This window comes from Medicago sativa, chromosome 7 (assembly GCF_051527215.1).
Source record: "Medicago sativa cultivar Bolivia chromosome 7, Bolivia_mono, whole genome shotgun sequence".
NCBI lineage: Eukaryota > Viridiplantae > Streptophyta > Magnoliopsida > Fabales > Fabaceae > Medicago > Medicago sativa.
The window spans coordinates 50,295,751-50,309,991 of record NC_140755.1 but is presented as its reverse complement, the minus strand read 5'-3'; positions in this window follow the sequence as shown (position 1 = coordinate 50,309,991).

Here is a 14,241-nt window from a genome sequence, read left to right as displayed (position 1 = left end):
GATGGCGTAACATCCTCACCTTCACCTGTGGATACACCCAGGGAGGACCAACTCAGGTACTTCCTATCCAACAAAGGCCTCTGCTAGGTCCCCTCGCCCTACAGAGATGCCAGAAGACGCGGCGTCAACCGACGTACTCATCAGCAATCTGATCCGCACGGTTCAGCGACAAACGTCGTTAATCGAGGAATAGAACCGCCGGCTGATGGATCTGGAACAAGCACGTCCGATAGTCCAAACTCGACGATCTCTCTCCCCAGTGCGTAACAGAGGAGGAGAGAGCCCCAGTCGGTCACGTTCCAGATCCCCCCGACATTCGGCGAGCATCGGATCTCCATCCTACTCCCGGAGGTCAACAAGAAGGTCCCCCCGATGGTCTCCACCAAGGAGATTCCCTCCCAGAAGGGCCCCGTCACGAAGATCCCCTGTGCGTCGCACTCCACCCAGGAGGTCTCCACCCAGGCGCAGTAGATTCTCACGGTCACCTTCCAGTTCTTTGGACACTCGCGATACCCGAACAGATCATAATGCTTACGGTCCGTTCACACGGCGTATCCGAGAAGCTCATATCCCTCGCGGACTCTGAAAGCCGCCGCAAATGGACTCATACGACAGGACTACCGATCCGAACGAGCACATTGAGAACATCGAAGCAGTTCTCACTTACCGATCGGTGCGGGGCACCGTCAAATGCAAGCTTTTCGTCACTACTCTGAGGCGAGGAGCCGTTACGTGGTTCAAGAACTTGAGGAGAAACTCCATCGACTCTTGGAGCGACCTCTGCAACGAGTTCGCCACCCACTTCACCGCGTCAAGGACGCAACCAAAAACGGTGGCTTCCCTCGAAGCCATCGTCCAAGGAAGAAGTGAACCCCTTCGAGACTACATCGAGAGGTTCAACAAAGAAGCAGTCCAGGTCCGGGGCGCAAATGAGACAATGAAGCTATACCTCATTGCCAAAGGCCTACATGACGAGACGGACGTCAAGAAAGCGTTCCTCCTAGATCGCCCAAGGACTCTCAACGAGTTCCTAGCGATCGCCAAGATTTACATCGCCTACGAAGAGGCTTTGTACGAGGACAGCTTCAGCAAGGTCAGGAAGGAGGAACCTGCTGCTGAATCCTCCAAAAAGCCCTTCCATGAGAAAAAGAGGGAAGGTAAAGCTGCTCGCGAAAGCAAGAGACCAAACGGTCACTTCACCGAGTACACTCCGCTGGCTATGTCTGTAACACCCTATTTCTAATAAGCGGTAAAACACGCGAATACATCAGACATATTCTAGAAATAGATGCTACGTCTCCGAATAAACAACAATACAATACATGCATAAAGATCATGTTACACAACATAGCAGCGGACATACTTAAAAATCATAAAACATCTCCAGATCTCAACAAAATACAATTGTATTCTCCAAATCCCAAATAACAGAATATATCAACAACTCCAAGATACATAGTCAAAATGAAACAACATACAAAGACTATCCTAGATCAGAGCCCTAATCTAGACACTTGCATGAAAAAGAGGAACTCCACTTCTCGGCATCAACAAGCAACAACTAAGCATCTTGCACGCCGTCTACCCATCCATACAGAGAGGTTGGCGGTCCACCACAGACCACTGAGGGTTAGCATTACATCATCATAATTCATAAAAGATTTAAACAAGAACATTGGAAATGAAAGATATATTCAAGAATACAAAATAACAAATCATACATGTATTCACAGTATTCATGATTCTCATACCATTCAAACCATTCCATATCATCATTCCAAGTTCATATCAACAAGGGCATCATACACGTATCACATATACATAACCCTCCCTCCTAGAACACTAGCATCACATGATCATTATTATCCCCCATCACTTACATTTCAAGCTATCACATTATTATCATAGCATAGCCTGCATATTTAACCTCTAATCAAGTCATCAACAAAACCTCATCATTTATCAACATCAATCAATGAAAACATTACTCACTTCATTACTCATCTAGCATGCTTATCTCAACAAGTACAATTCATCATATCGAAGTTATAAGCAAGCCATCATCATTATCAAAGAACATCACCACATCATATATGTATATATACATATACAAATCTCACCTCATCATTATTATTAAAATAACCATCATCAATTGATTCACCAAGTGTATAAGCACAAACAATTAAGACATGCAATTAGAGCATAATACAATTAGTCACAACCATCCACAAAATTCACCAATGTACATATACACCAATCCACACAATCACAACATTCGCCAAATTTCACCAATACACAAATTCACCAAGTCATATATTCAATTATGGCACAACTCATCAATTATTCAAATGCATGCAATGTTCTAGACTCTTCTCTAGATGCATGTGGTACCAAAACACCTCAAGGTCGTCACCTTCGATGCAACAAAAACATCGTACTCACCTCAATTGGATATAAAATCCGCCACCATCAGTTTTGGATATAAAATCCACCACCATCAGTCATGAATGCATGAACATATGACTCAACTACAAATGCATATGTTCACACAAACAATAATCACCTCACCATCACCAATACTTGTATATATGCAATCATCAACAATTCACCATCAGTCATGAATGCATGAACCTACGTCTTACTTACTTGTTTCCCACGAATCCTTAAGCGATCCTATGTGTGGTAGACTACACATATATCATATTCTTAATCAAACATACATAAAGGTTAAACCTATTCATACTTGCTCGCTAACCACGGGTCTGTGAACTACCCGTTATTGGTAAGCTACCTACATAGACATTCTCATCATAGCGAAGGGATTAACTTATCTATTCACGGCTTAATATACTTGCATGGCCGTTCTAGTTCTTATGCGAAGAGAATACACTAAACACTTTGCATCTTATCATACATAGGACACATGCGTAGCATTCTAGTTCTCGACAAACTATATCGAGGCTCTACATTCATTCCCTTTCTTAGTCATCACTACCTGAGAATCTTGGCTTAAACACTCTTGTGCCATCCTTGCCATACATGCTAAGATTGCCATGATTTTCAATTCAAGAATCATTTGATGTTATGTGCATTGCTTAGATGTTGTTTTGGGGTTATAAAGTTGTAAAACGATGGAAGAAAAACTTCAGAATGCACCACCGGCCCTAAAATGAGCCAACAAGCCAAATGCAAGTTGGCAAGGTCAGAGGAGTTTGCTATTAGAGACTTTCTTCTGGTCAATGTTCTGTAAATTTCTTTATTAGCGAAATTATTTCGCTAATAGCGAGTTTCTTTGGGTCTGTGGTGCAGATTTTGCAATTTTGACCCAAAACTCGTCCAATTTGATCCTGCAATGCACCATAAACATCCAGCAACTTATAGAGACATTAATAAACATATTTCATGGCAAATTTTAACATATAAACAACAAGATTTAGCAAAAGGGGCATTAGGGTTCTTAATCCCTACTTAACATAATTTCATAAATTCTCACAAGATTTTACACAACCCAAGGGTGAAAACTATCCAAAGAACTCACCTAAACAAGTTTCTTGTAATTCCTTCAATCTTCAAGCTCAAACCTTAGCTTTTGCTTCATCCATGATTCTTAACTTTTCTACCAAACCATGCTTTAATCCCTTCCTCCATTTGTTTCTTTCTTGCTAAGCCACCAATTGTATAAAACTTGAGAAGATTAGTGGATTAGAGGGAGAGATTGAGGGCGGTTCTAGAGAGAAGGAGGAGAGAATTCTTTCTCTCAAAACGCAGAGAGAGAAAGAGGAATGGAAATGAAGGAAAAATGGCCCTTGTGGCCTTAAATATCCCTTGCGGCTTTTTACCATCTTGCCCTTTGCCTTAATCGTGTTTAGCCTGACACTAATACATAAACCATACTTAACTGATATCGTTTGATAAATATTCTCCGTCACTGATGGCTCGACCCGTATATGACTGACATTACATAATAATATCTTCCGTGGTACTTAACATTCTTCGTCACTTAACCTCTGATACATCCGGTGGGTAAAATTCTTATTGCTGAAAAGCGGGATGTTACATATAATATGTTTCCCTTATGAATAAATAAGTTGTCACCTGTATTACTGAGGCATTATATTCGTTGATAAGAAGTTGACTCACCTAAAAGGCCATAGGTTTCACTACCATTGCCAATGTGAGGACCTTGTGCGCGGGGTGTGTACCCTTTTTCTTCAGTATACTTGGTGCACACAGAACTATTGCAATTTTCACTATTTTCTTCAATCATCATGTGTTTTTCATCCTTGATATGAGGTTGGGATTTGAGACAGAATTCCCAAAGTTTCTTGAACTTCAAAATTTTCATCGTACTTGATCCTACTTGCTTTCATAACTTCTATAAGATGTCTTTGGTTGGCTTAGCCGCATGATCTATACCCAAAAAGACTCAAAACACCAATCGAATGTTCTAGTGAGGGAAGAAACAGAAATACAATGAAACAAAACATAACATGACTAATCCTTTCCCAAACCAAGTGAAACTCACTGTACATCTTATAAAAAATTCTAGAAAAAGGAATGACTCGATAAAATTTTAAAATAAATTATTTGATGAGGAATCATCTCCATCCCTGACCCTATATTAAACCCCGGGAGCCCAATTCAACTAAAATATTTTTCACAAAATAATAAAATACAAATATCTTTACTATAATTCTTTAAAAAAAAATATGTTCTGGACCGGCCAAAGAGATTCTTGGCCCATTTACTTAGGCCCAATATCATTCAAAGCCCAAACTCCACGTTTGGCATTATTGCTCACAACATACCCCCCTCGCCTGAAGGGGGTGCACAAAGCAAAGACACCGGTTCAAACGAACCCCAACGTCTCTCTTGAACGTTGTACACGTTCGTGCAATAAAATCTCTGGCGGTTACACTAACCACGATTTCGTAACAGCCAGAGCCAGGTGTGCCTCCTCAACGCTCTGCAGCCCTCCACCTCTATAAATAGGGGACTCACCGCAGTCCCCAAGGTAGAACTCTATCTCCCTCTAAAACCCTCACTCTCTGATCTCTACTGACTTGAGCGTCGGAGTGCCTGCAGGTACACACCCCCCATCCGCTCCAAGAAGCATTCAGACGCATTCCACCACCGTCACAACCACCGCATTCAAAGCACCAGCAGTCTCCTTCTGATCAGGTACGATCAATGGCGCCGTCTGTGGGAAATCACAAGCTTCCCCGTTTTTATCCCTAAAAACCAAAGCTTTTCACAAAAAACTACCATGGCTGCCAACGGTGCCAAATCCCAACTACGAAGTGAGGTGCGTATTCCTCAACAAGATGGCGTAACATCCTCACCTTCACCTGTGGATACACCCAGGGAGGACCAACTCAGGTACTTCCTATCCAACAAAGGCCTCTGCTAGGTCCCCTCGCCCTACAGAGATTCCAGAAGACGCGGCGTCAACCGACGTACTCATCAGCAATCTGATCCGCACGGTTCAGCGACAAACGTCGTTAATCGAGGAATAGAACCGCCGGCTGATGGATCTGGAACAAGCACGTCCGATAGTCCAAACTCGACGATCTCTCTCCCCAGTGCGTAACAGAGGAGGAGAGAGCCCCAGTCGGTCACGTTCCAGATCCCCCCGACATTCGGCGAGCATCGGATCTCCATCCTACTCCCGGAGGTCAACAAGAAGGTCCCCCCGACGGTCTCCACCAAGGAGATTCCCTCCCAGAAGGGCCCCGTCACGAAGATCCCCTGTGCGCCGCACTCCACCCAGGAGGTCTCCACCCAGGCGCAGTAGATTCTCACGGTCACCTTCCAGTTCTTTGGACACTCGCGATACCCGAACAGATCATAATGCTTACGGTCCGTTTACACGGCGTATCCGAGAAGCTCCTATCCCTCGCGGACTCTGAAAGCCTCCGCAAATGGACTCATACGACAGGACTACCGATCCGAACGAGCACATTGAGAACATCGAAGCAGTTCTCACTTACCGATCGGTGCGGGGCACCGTCAAATGCAAGCTTTTCGTCACTACTCTGAGGCGAGGAGCCGTTACGTGGTTCAAGAACTTGAGGAGAAACTCCATCGACTCTTGGAGCGACCTCTGCAACGAGTTCGCCACCCACTTCACCGCGTCAAGGACGCAACCAAAAACGGTGGCTTCCCTCGAAGCCATCGTCCAAGGAAGAAGTGAACCCCTTCGAGACTACATCGAGAGGTTCAACAAAGAAGCAGTCCAGGTCCGGGGCGCAAATGAGACAATGAAGCTATACCTCATTGCCAAAGGCCTACATGACGAGACGGACGTCAAGAAAGCTGTCCTCCTAGATCGCCCAAGGACTCTCAACGAGTTCCTAGCGATCGCCAAGATTTACATCGCCTACGAAGAGGCTTTGTACGAGGACAGCTTCAGCAAGGTCAGGAAGGAGGAACCTGCTGCTGAATCCTCCAAAAAGCCCTTCCATGAGAAAAAGAGGGAAGGTAAAGCTGCTCGCGAAAGCAAGAGACCAAACGGTCACTTCACCGAGTACACTCCGCTGGCTATGTCTGTAACACCCTATTTCTAATAAGCGGTAAAACACGCGAATACATCAGACATATTCTAGAAATAGATGCTACGTCTCCGAATAAACCACAATACAATACATGAATAAAGATCACGTTACACAACATAGCAGCGGACATACTTAAAAATCATAAAACATCTCCAGATCTCAACAAAATACAATTGTATTCTCCAAATCCCAAATAACAGAATATATCAACAACTCCAAGATACATAGTCAAAATGAAACAACATACAAGGACTATCCTAGATCAGAGCCCTAATCTAGACACTTGCATGAAAAAGAGGAACTCCACTTCTCGGCATCAACAAGCAACAACTAAGCATCCTGCACGCCGTCTACCCATCCATACAGAGAGGTAGGCGGTCCACCACAGACCACTGAGGGTTAGCATTACATCATCATAATTCATAAAAGATTTAAACAAGAACATTGGAAATGAAAGATATATTCAAGAATACAAAATAACAAATCATACATGTATTCACAGTATTCATGATTCTCATACCATTCAAACCATTCCATATCATCATTCCAAGTTCATATCAACAAGGGTATCATACACGTATCACATATACATAACCCTCCCTCCTAGAACACTAGCATCACATGATCATTATTATCCCCCATCACTTACATTTCAAGCTATCACATTATTATCATAGCATAGCCTGCATATTTAACCTCTAATCAAGTCATCAACAAAACCTCATCATTTATCAACATCAATCAATGAAAACATTACTCACTTCATTACTCATCTAGCATGCTTATCTCAACAAGTACAATTCATCATATCGAAGTTATAAGCAAGCCATCATCATTATCAAAGAACATCACCACATCATATATGTATATATACATATACGAATCTCACCTCATCATTATTATTAAAATAACCATCATCAATTGATTCACCAAGTGTATAAGCACAAACAATTAAGACATGCAATTAGAGCATAATACAATTAGTCACAACCATCCACAAAATTCACCAATGTACATATACACCAATCCACACAATCACAACATTCGCCAAATTTCACCAATACACAAATTCACCAAGTCATATATTCAATTATGGCACAACTCATCAATTATTCAAATGCATGCAATGTTCTAGACTCTTCTCTAGATGCATGTGGTACCAAAACACCTCAAGGTCGTCACCTTCGATGCAACAAAAACATCGTACTCACCTCAATTGGATATAAAATCCGCCACCATCAGTTTTGGATATAAAATCCACCACCATCAGTCATGAATGCATGAACATATGACTCAACTACAAATGCATATGTTCACACAAACAATAATCACCTCACCATCACCAATACTTGTATATATGCAATCATCAACAATTCACCACCAATTTAACATATATACAATCACTAACAACATCAAAATTACACAACATGAAGTTGTCACATAATTGCACCACCAATCATCTTCACATAAATCAACATATAGTTGCCACATTTCCACATAATTCCTCACAAATCAAATAAAGGAACAAATACAACATATGATCACAAACATCATATTCCTTACTCAACAACCATTCATACATCCTCTCATAATCATATTAATCTATTCATAAAGGGTTCATAAGCAATTGACTCTCAAAAATCATTTTATACCAAGTTCGTCTCCAAAGAACACAACGTTGAAATTAATTGAGCACCTAAGCCAAAACCAAGTAAACGAGCTCAATTGCCTATGCCATGTATTCTCACAGTCCACATGTGTGTGCAGTAGAGGTTACGTGAGCATTTCATCGGCCAAATACGACGAATTCATAAAAATCACAAAGTTCGTCTCACTTTATCACTTTTCAAGAAATCTCCATTTTCGAATCAAAACAAGTTAGATCCATCACACCATCAGTTGAATACTCTAAAACACCTTAATTGAACTTAGAGAACATAAGTTTGAAGTTAAGAAACATTCCACAGAGTTTGGGTCGACTTAGAAATAGTTATGCGGAATTTTCGTAAAATTTCCCTAAGACCACCTTGGAGTATTTTCCTCATAACTCACAAACCAAAAATCATTTGCAAGTCAAAACAAAGCCTCTGGAAAGCTAACAAAATTATCTACAACTTTCATGTTTACGTCAAAAGCCAAATCAAAACAACATTGTGAGAAAAAGACGTGAGAACACAGAACAGACGTGCTGTCTGAACAGCAGCTCTTGAACTGGATCAGCTTCTGAACTGGTTCAGCTTCTGAAGTGCTTCTGAACTGGTTCAGCTTCTGAACTGCTTCTGAACTGCTTCTGAACAGTAGCGCTTCTGAACTACTTCTGAACAGTAGCGCTTCTGAACAGTAACCGCTTTTGAACAGTAGCGCTTCTGAACTACTTCTGAACAGTAGCGCTTCTGAACAGTAACCGCTTCTGAACTGCTTCTGAACAGTAGCGCTTCTGAACTACTTCTGAACAGTAGCAGATTTTCAACCTTCACGTTTTCGTGCATAAAAATCAAACCGTTAATCCGTTTTCGACGCCTTTTTCGCCTATACGCTCCTGACACTTAGCTCTATCATAATCTACAGAAAAATTCAAGTTCCAACCATCCCAAAATCATTTCTCCCAAACCTCACATAATCATTTCTTTTGCAAAAACGCTTAAACACCTACATTTCACACGAAAAACCCGTTTTCTCCCAAACAACTCGACTACCACAATCACAATATGAAAACAGAAATTCTACCAATTCCAATTCATCCAAAAACATCAAAAACTCAGTCAACAACCTCATATATCAAAATTTCATTTGGGTCCTTCACATGAACAACTTAACACAAACTTCACCAATTTGAACAACAACAACAAATCTCATCATAATTCATCATTTCAATGATACCCATTGCATCAATTCATCAACAACACATGTTAAAACAACAACAACAACATTTGAACATGAATTCATCAACAATTCAACAACCACAACTTCATTCTTCATCAATTTTTGCTCAAGAACACAATTTACCCACAATTATGCATTTCAACATGTTAATTCACATACTTGCTTGCAATTATCATATAAATCATGTTCTCAAACATAACAACAACAATCATGCACAAATTTACAACAATTAGATTCAATTCATCAATTTCATAAAAATGGGTAAGAAAGAAAAAGTTATGAATTATGGTTGAATTCTAACCCTCTTACCTCTAGCACCAAGACTCTCTAACCCAAGCTTCAATTTAGCTCCTAGATGATGAATCCTCTCTTGCCTCTAACCCTTGTTCTTGTTCTTCCTTCTAGCCTCTATCTCTTTTCTTCTCAAATGAAAAATGTTGTGGAAAAACCCTATTTCTCTACTAACATTAGTTTATATAGGTTCACTTAATTGGGCTTATCTCTCAAACCTTAATGGGCCTAACCCATTTCTATTCTAACACCCAAAATGTCACTACTCACTTAACGGTAAATTACAACACTAACGGTCACTTACCGGTAAATAAAATGATTACTACACTCTCTCTAGTAACTTGGTAAAATAATACTCTTACTAAGCACTAAAATAATTCTCATCCAAAATTACAAAATTACCCCTACTCTCAAAATGACCAAAATGCCCCTAAGTCCAAAATGACTAAAATACCCTTCTAACTCCGAATTCTATGAATCCCAACCAAATACACACAAGAGCAAATAATCACAAATAAACATATATAACACCCATAAATAAATAATTAAAAATAAATCTAACGCAAAATCGGGCTGTTACAATGTCAAGGGAGAAAATCCTCGCTGAGATCGTTGTAGCCGATCTAGCAGAAGTCGGCATCAAGCCGCCAAAGGCTCCATCTTAGGAGAGGGAGGGAATCGACAAAACAAAATACTGTCGGTTCCACAAGTGCCACGGACACACCACCGACGACTGCATCCATCTGAAGGACGCCATCGAACTCCTCATCCAAAGGGGTCGACTCAAATAGTACGTCAAAAATCCAGAATCAGAAAGGAAAGTTGTCCATCTCGTCGGTGACAGTTCTGAACCTAGCCGGACCATCGCCATGTCTGTGGAACATCTAGGTGATTTCCCAGACAACGTGGAAATCACCCCCTATTCATGCACCTGGGAACAGTTCCCTACCGCCAACATCATCACTGGAGGGACGCTGAACATCTTCATGGGCAGCATGAAGAGAAAGTTCCAGGAGCTCATGGACGTCAACACCATGGCCCCATCCATCCGAGGAGGAAGGCCACCCTTGGCCTTCTATGACTCCGAACTGCCTGGTGGAGCTTCAAATTCAGCCATTCCTTTGCTCGTGCGAGCATCGATGGCCAATGCAGATGTCAGACGAGTCCTGATAGACACAGGGGCCTCATGCAACATCATGTACACCAGCCTGTTCAAAACTCTCCAACTGACAGAGAAAAACCTTTCTCCCTACGTTGGGGATGAACTCTATGGCTTCAACGGCTCATCCACTCAACCATGGGGATACGTGGAGCTACTGGTCACCTTCGGCGAAGAGGAGCCAAAAAGACAATAAAGATCCCATTCCTGGTGATCGATTGCCCTTCTCTCTATAATTGCATTATAGGGAGAACTGGGCTCGCCCAGCTAGGAGCCGCATGTTCAACCGCTCATCTGAAGTTGAAATACCATGCAAGAGACGACATCATCGCCTCACTCAGCAGAGACATCGAAGCTGCAAGAAGATGTTTCCTCCAAGCCAACAAAACCCAGAACTCGGTTTCCCGACCCAGCAAACCTGCTGAGGACAAAGGGAAAGCTGCTGCGAGTACCCTGGACGCCAACTTGGTCGAACTTGACCCCAGGTTCACCAAGGAAGACCTAAAGGAACAAAAACGGGAGAAGTAGGATCCGCTCAACACGAAACTTCTTCGACCTGTTCCCGATGGTGAATTCGAGCTGGTCCCGTTCGACAACGACCCCTCGAAGAACTTCAAGATTGGCAAGGATCTCCCCGAACTTGTCAAGAACTAGTTGGTCGCCTGCCTCAGGGAAAACGCTGACCTGTTCGCCTGGAGCGCGGCTAACATGCCCAAAATCGACCCTAGCGTCGCCTGTCACCAACTTACGGTGGATCCCGGAGTTAGCGCTGTGGCCCAGCGTCGTAGGAAGCAGTCTCCTGAAAAGTCAGAGGCTGCAGAAAAAGCTGTAAAAGACCTCCTAGAGGCAAAGTTTATTTCCGAGGCCAAATACACTACCTGGCTCTCCAATGTTGTACTTGTCAAAAAATCTAATGGAAAATGGCGTATATGTGTTGACTATACCGATCTTAACAGGGCCTGCCCTAAAGACGCATATCCTCTTCCTAACATCGACAAACTCGTTGATAATTCCTCTGGCTATAAACTTTTATCTTTCATGGATGCCTATTCTGGGTACAACCAGATACCCATGGCTGAAGGAGATAAAATGAAAACAACCTTCATGACCGAATCAGGGAACTATTACTACAACGTAATGCCCTTCGGTCTACGAAACGCGGGAGCTAATTATCAACGGATGATGAACAGAGTTTACGACAAGGCACTTCTGGGCGACATTCTAGAGGTTTACATGGACGACATGATCGTAAAAACCCAACAAGAGGTGGATCATGCCGCTCATCTCAAAAGAGTGTTCGAGCAAACTCGGAAATACAACATGAGACTCTGTCATACCCCAAATTTTGACCAAAAAATGCATTCATACACCGACACGTGTCATTTGAACCCAACCAATCTCAGCCTTTTTCGGCGAAAATTTCGGCAGAGAGGTATTTTAAAATACCTCATATTTGATTCGGAGTCGGGCCCTCTTCTCTCTTTATTTTCTTAAATATTAATTTCCATCTTTTATTTCATTATTAAATTAACTCAAATCTTGCTTTAAAAAAAAAATCTTTTTATTATTAGTTATTTTCTTTTTTTAAAAAAAACCGTATTAGTTTTTTCTTATCATTATTATCATTATTATCTTGCTCTTTTATTATTATTATTATTATTATTATTTATTGTCCAACAAAAATATCCAAATGTTCCAAACACAACTCACGACAGCCTGTGCTGTCCCCTTGTACCAAGCCAAGGCAGGTTTCTGTCGTTCCTTCACCAACACAATGTCTCATCCCTTTCTATAAATAGAAGCCTGCAGTTCAACAAGAGGAAGAGGAAAAAATTACACAGCCAATTTCGTATACACATAATTTCCTCACAAAACCTGCATAAAAATACACACAAACAGAGAGCAAAAATTTTGATCCAAACCAGCATCAAGAACACACAATCCAAACCATTCATATACGCACATAATAATCATCACACCCAAACAACACCATTCAAATCGGCCAGCACAAGGCCACTAAAATCGAACCAACAAAGCCTCCAGCACAGTTCAAATCGACCCATATCATCACAACACACAACCGATTCAAAACAGAACAAAAAGGTAGTCCCTGTTCTCGCGTAGATCTAGACTTTCTCACTATGTTTTTGTTAATTTCAGGTCTGGAAAGAAGTAGAAGAGAAGGAGGGGATTCGAAAAAATAAAAAAATTGACTTTTAGGGTTCCGGCACAATGGTGCCGCCGCACCGGCCGGCCAGCCACCGCCGGAACCCCACCGGAAACTGGGTTCATGATGAACACCATGTGTGTTCTTGAGAGAACCGAGAGAGAATGATAGAGAAGAGAGAGAAAGAATTGTTAGAAATGAGAAAAAAAAACCAATTCACCATATATATAAAGTCGAACCGGTTCGGTTCTTTTGAACCAAACCGGTCTGACCCAAACCCAACAGAGCCCAGCGCCCTTCTCCCTGTTTTAAGCCCATTCCCTTTCTGTTACTTTTTGCACCCCCCTTTCTATTGCCTGCACTCCCCCAGCATCTAACTCTATTTATTTTGCATGCATTTTAACATTTTCTTGCATTTTCATATTTTCTTTCGCATTTTATTCTTTTACTTCAGGTTTATTATATCATCATGCATATTTAAATTTTGTCCACACCTCAATCCAGAGTGCTCTGGTCCATTTTATTTTCGCATTCATTCTTATTTTATTTTCGCATTCATTCTTATTTTATTTCCGCATTACATTCTATTATCTACTATTATCATATGCATATTTAAATTTCGTCACTTAATGCACACCTCTATCCAGAGTGCTCTGGTCCTAATTAACTGTTAATATTATATTTTTGTTTAATTTAATTATTCTCCAGAACGATCTGGTCCTTGTTTAATTAAATTAATCCAGAGTGCTCTGGTCCTAAATCAACAGTTAATATTATATTTCTGCTTATATAATTTTCATATCATTATTCAAAAAATAACAAAAACATTCAAATAATCAAATCACAAAAATATTTTCATAAACAAACCTTGATCCTAAATCAAGCGATCGTCTTTTCATTTTATTTTCTTAATCAAAATCATCAATCAATTTAATCCTACTTTGAGTCATCTTTCTTTCAATATAAAAAATACAAACAAATTCTAATTTTCCATTTGGCTTTTTCATTTTAAAACCTTTTTTTCAAAAAAAACTATTAAAAACACAAAACCAATCAAACGTCAATTTCTACCCCGAACTACGAGGTTTTGATCCCTCACGGGTACGTAGGCAAGGGACGTGCGTCCTTTCAAATCAACAAAAACGTAGATAAATTAGGTCTCTCTTTTCTTTCATCATTGCAAATTC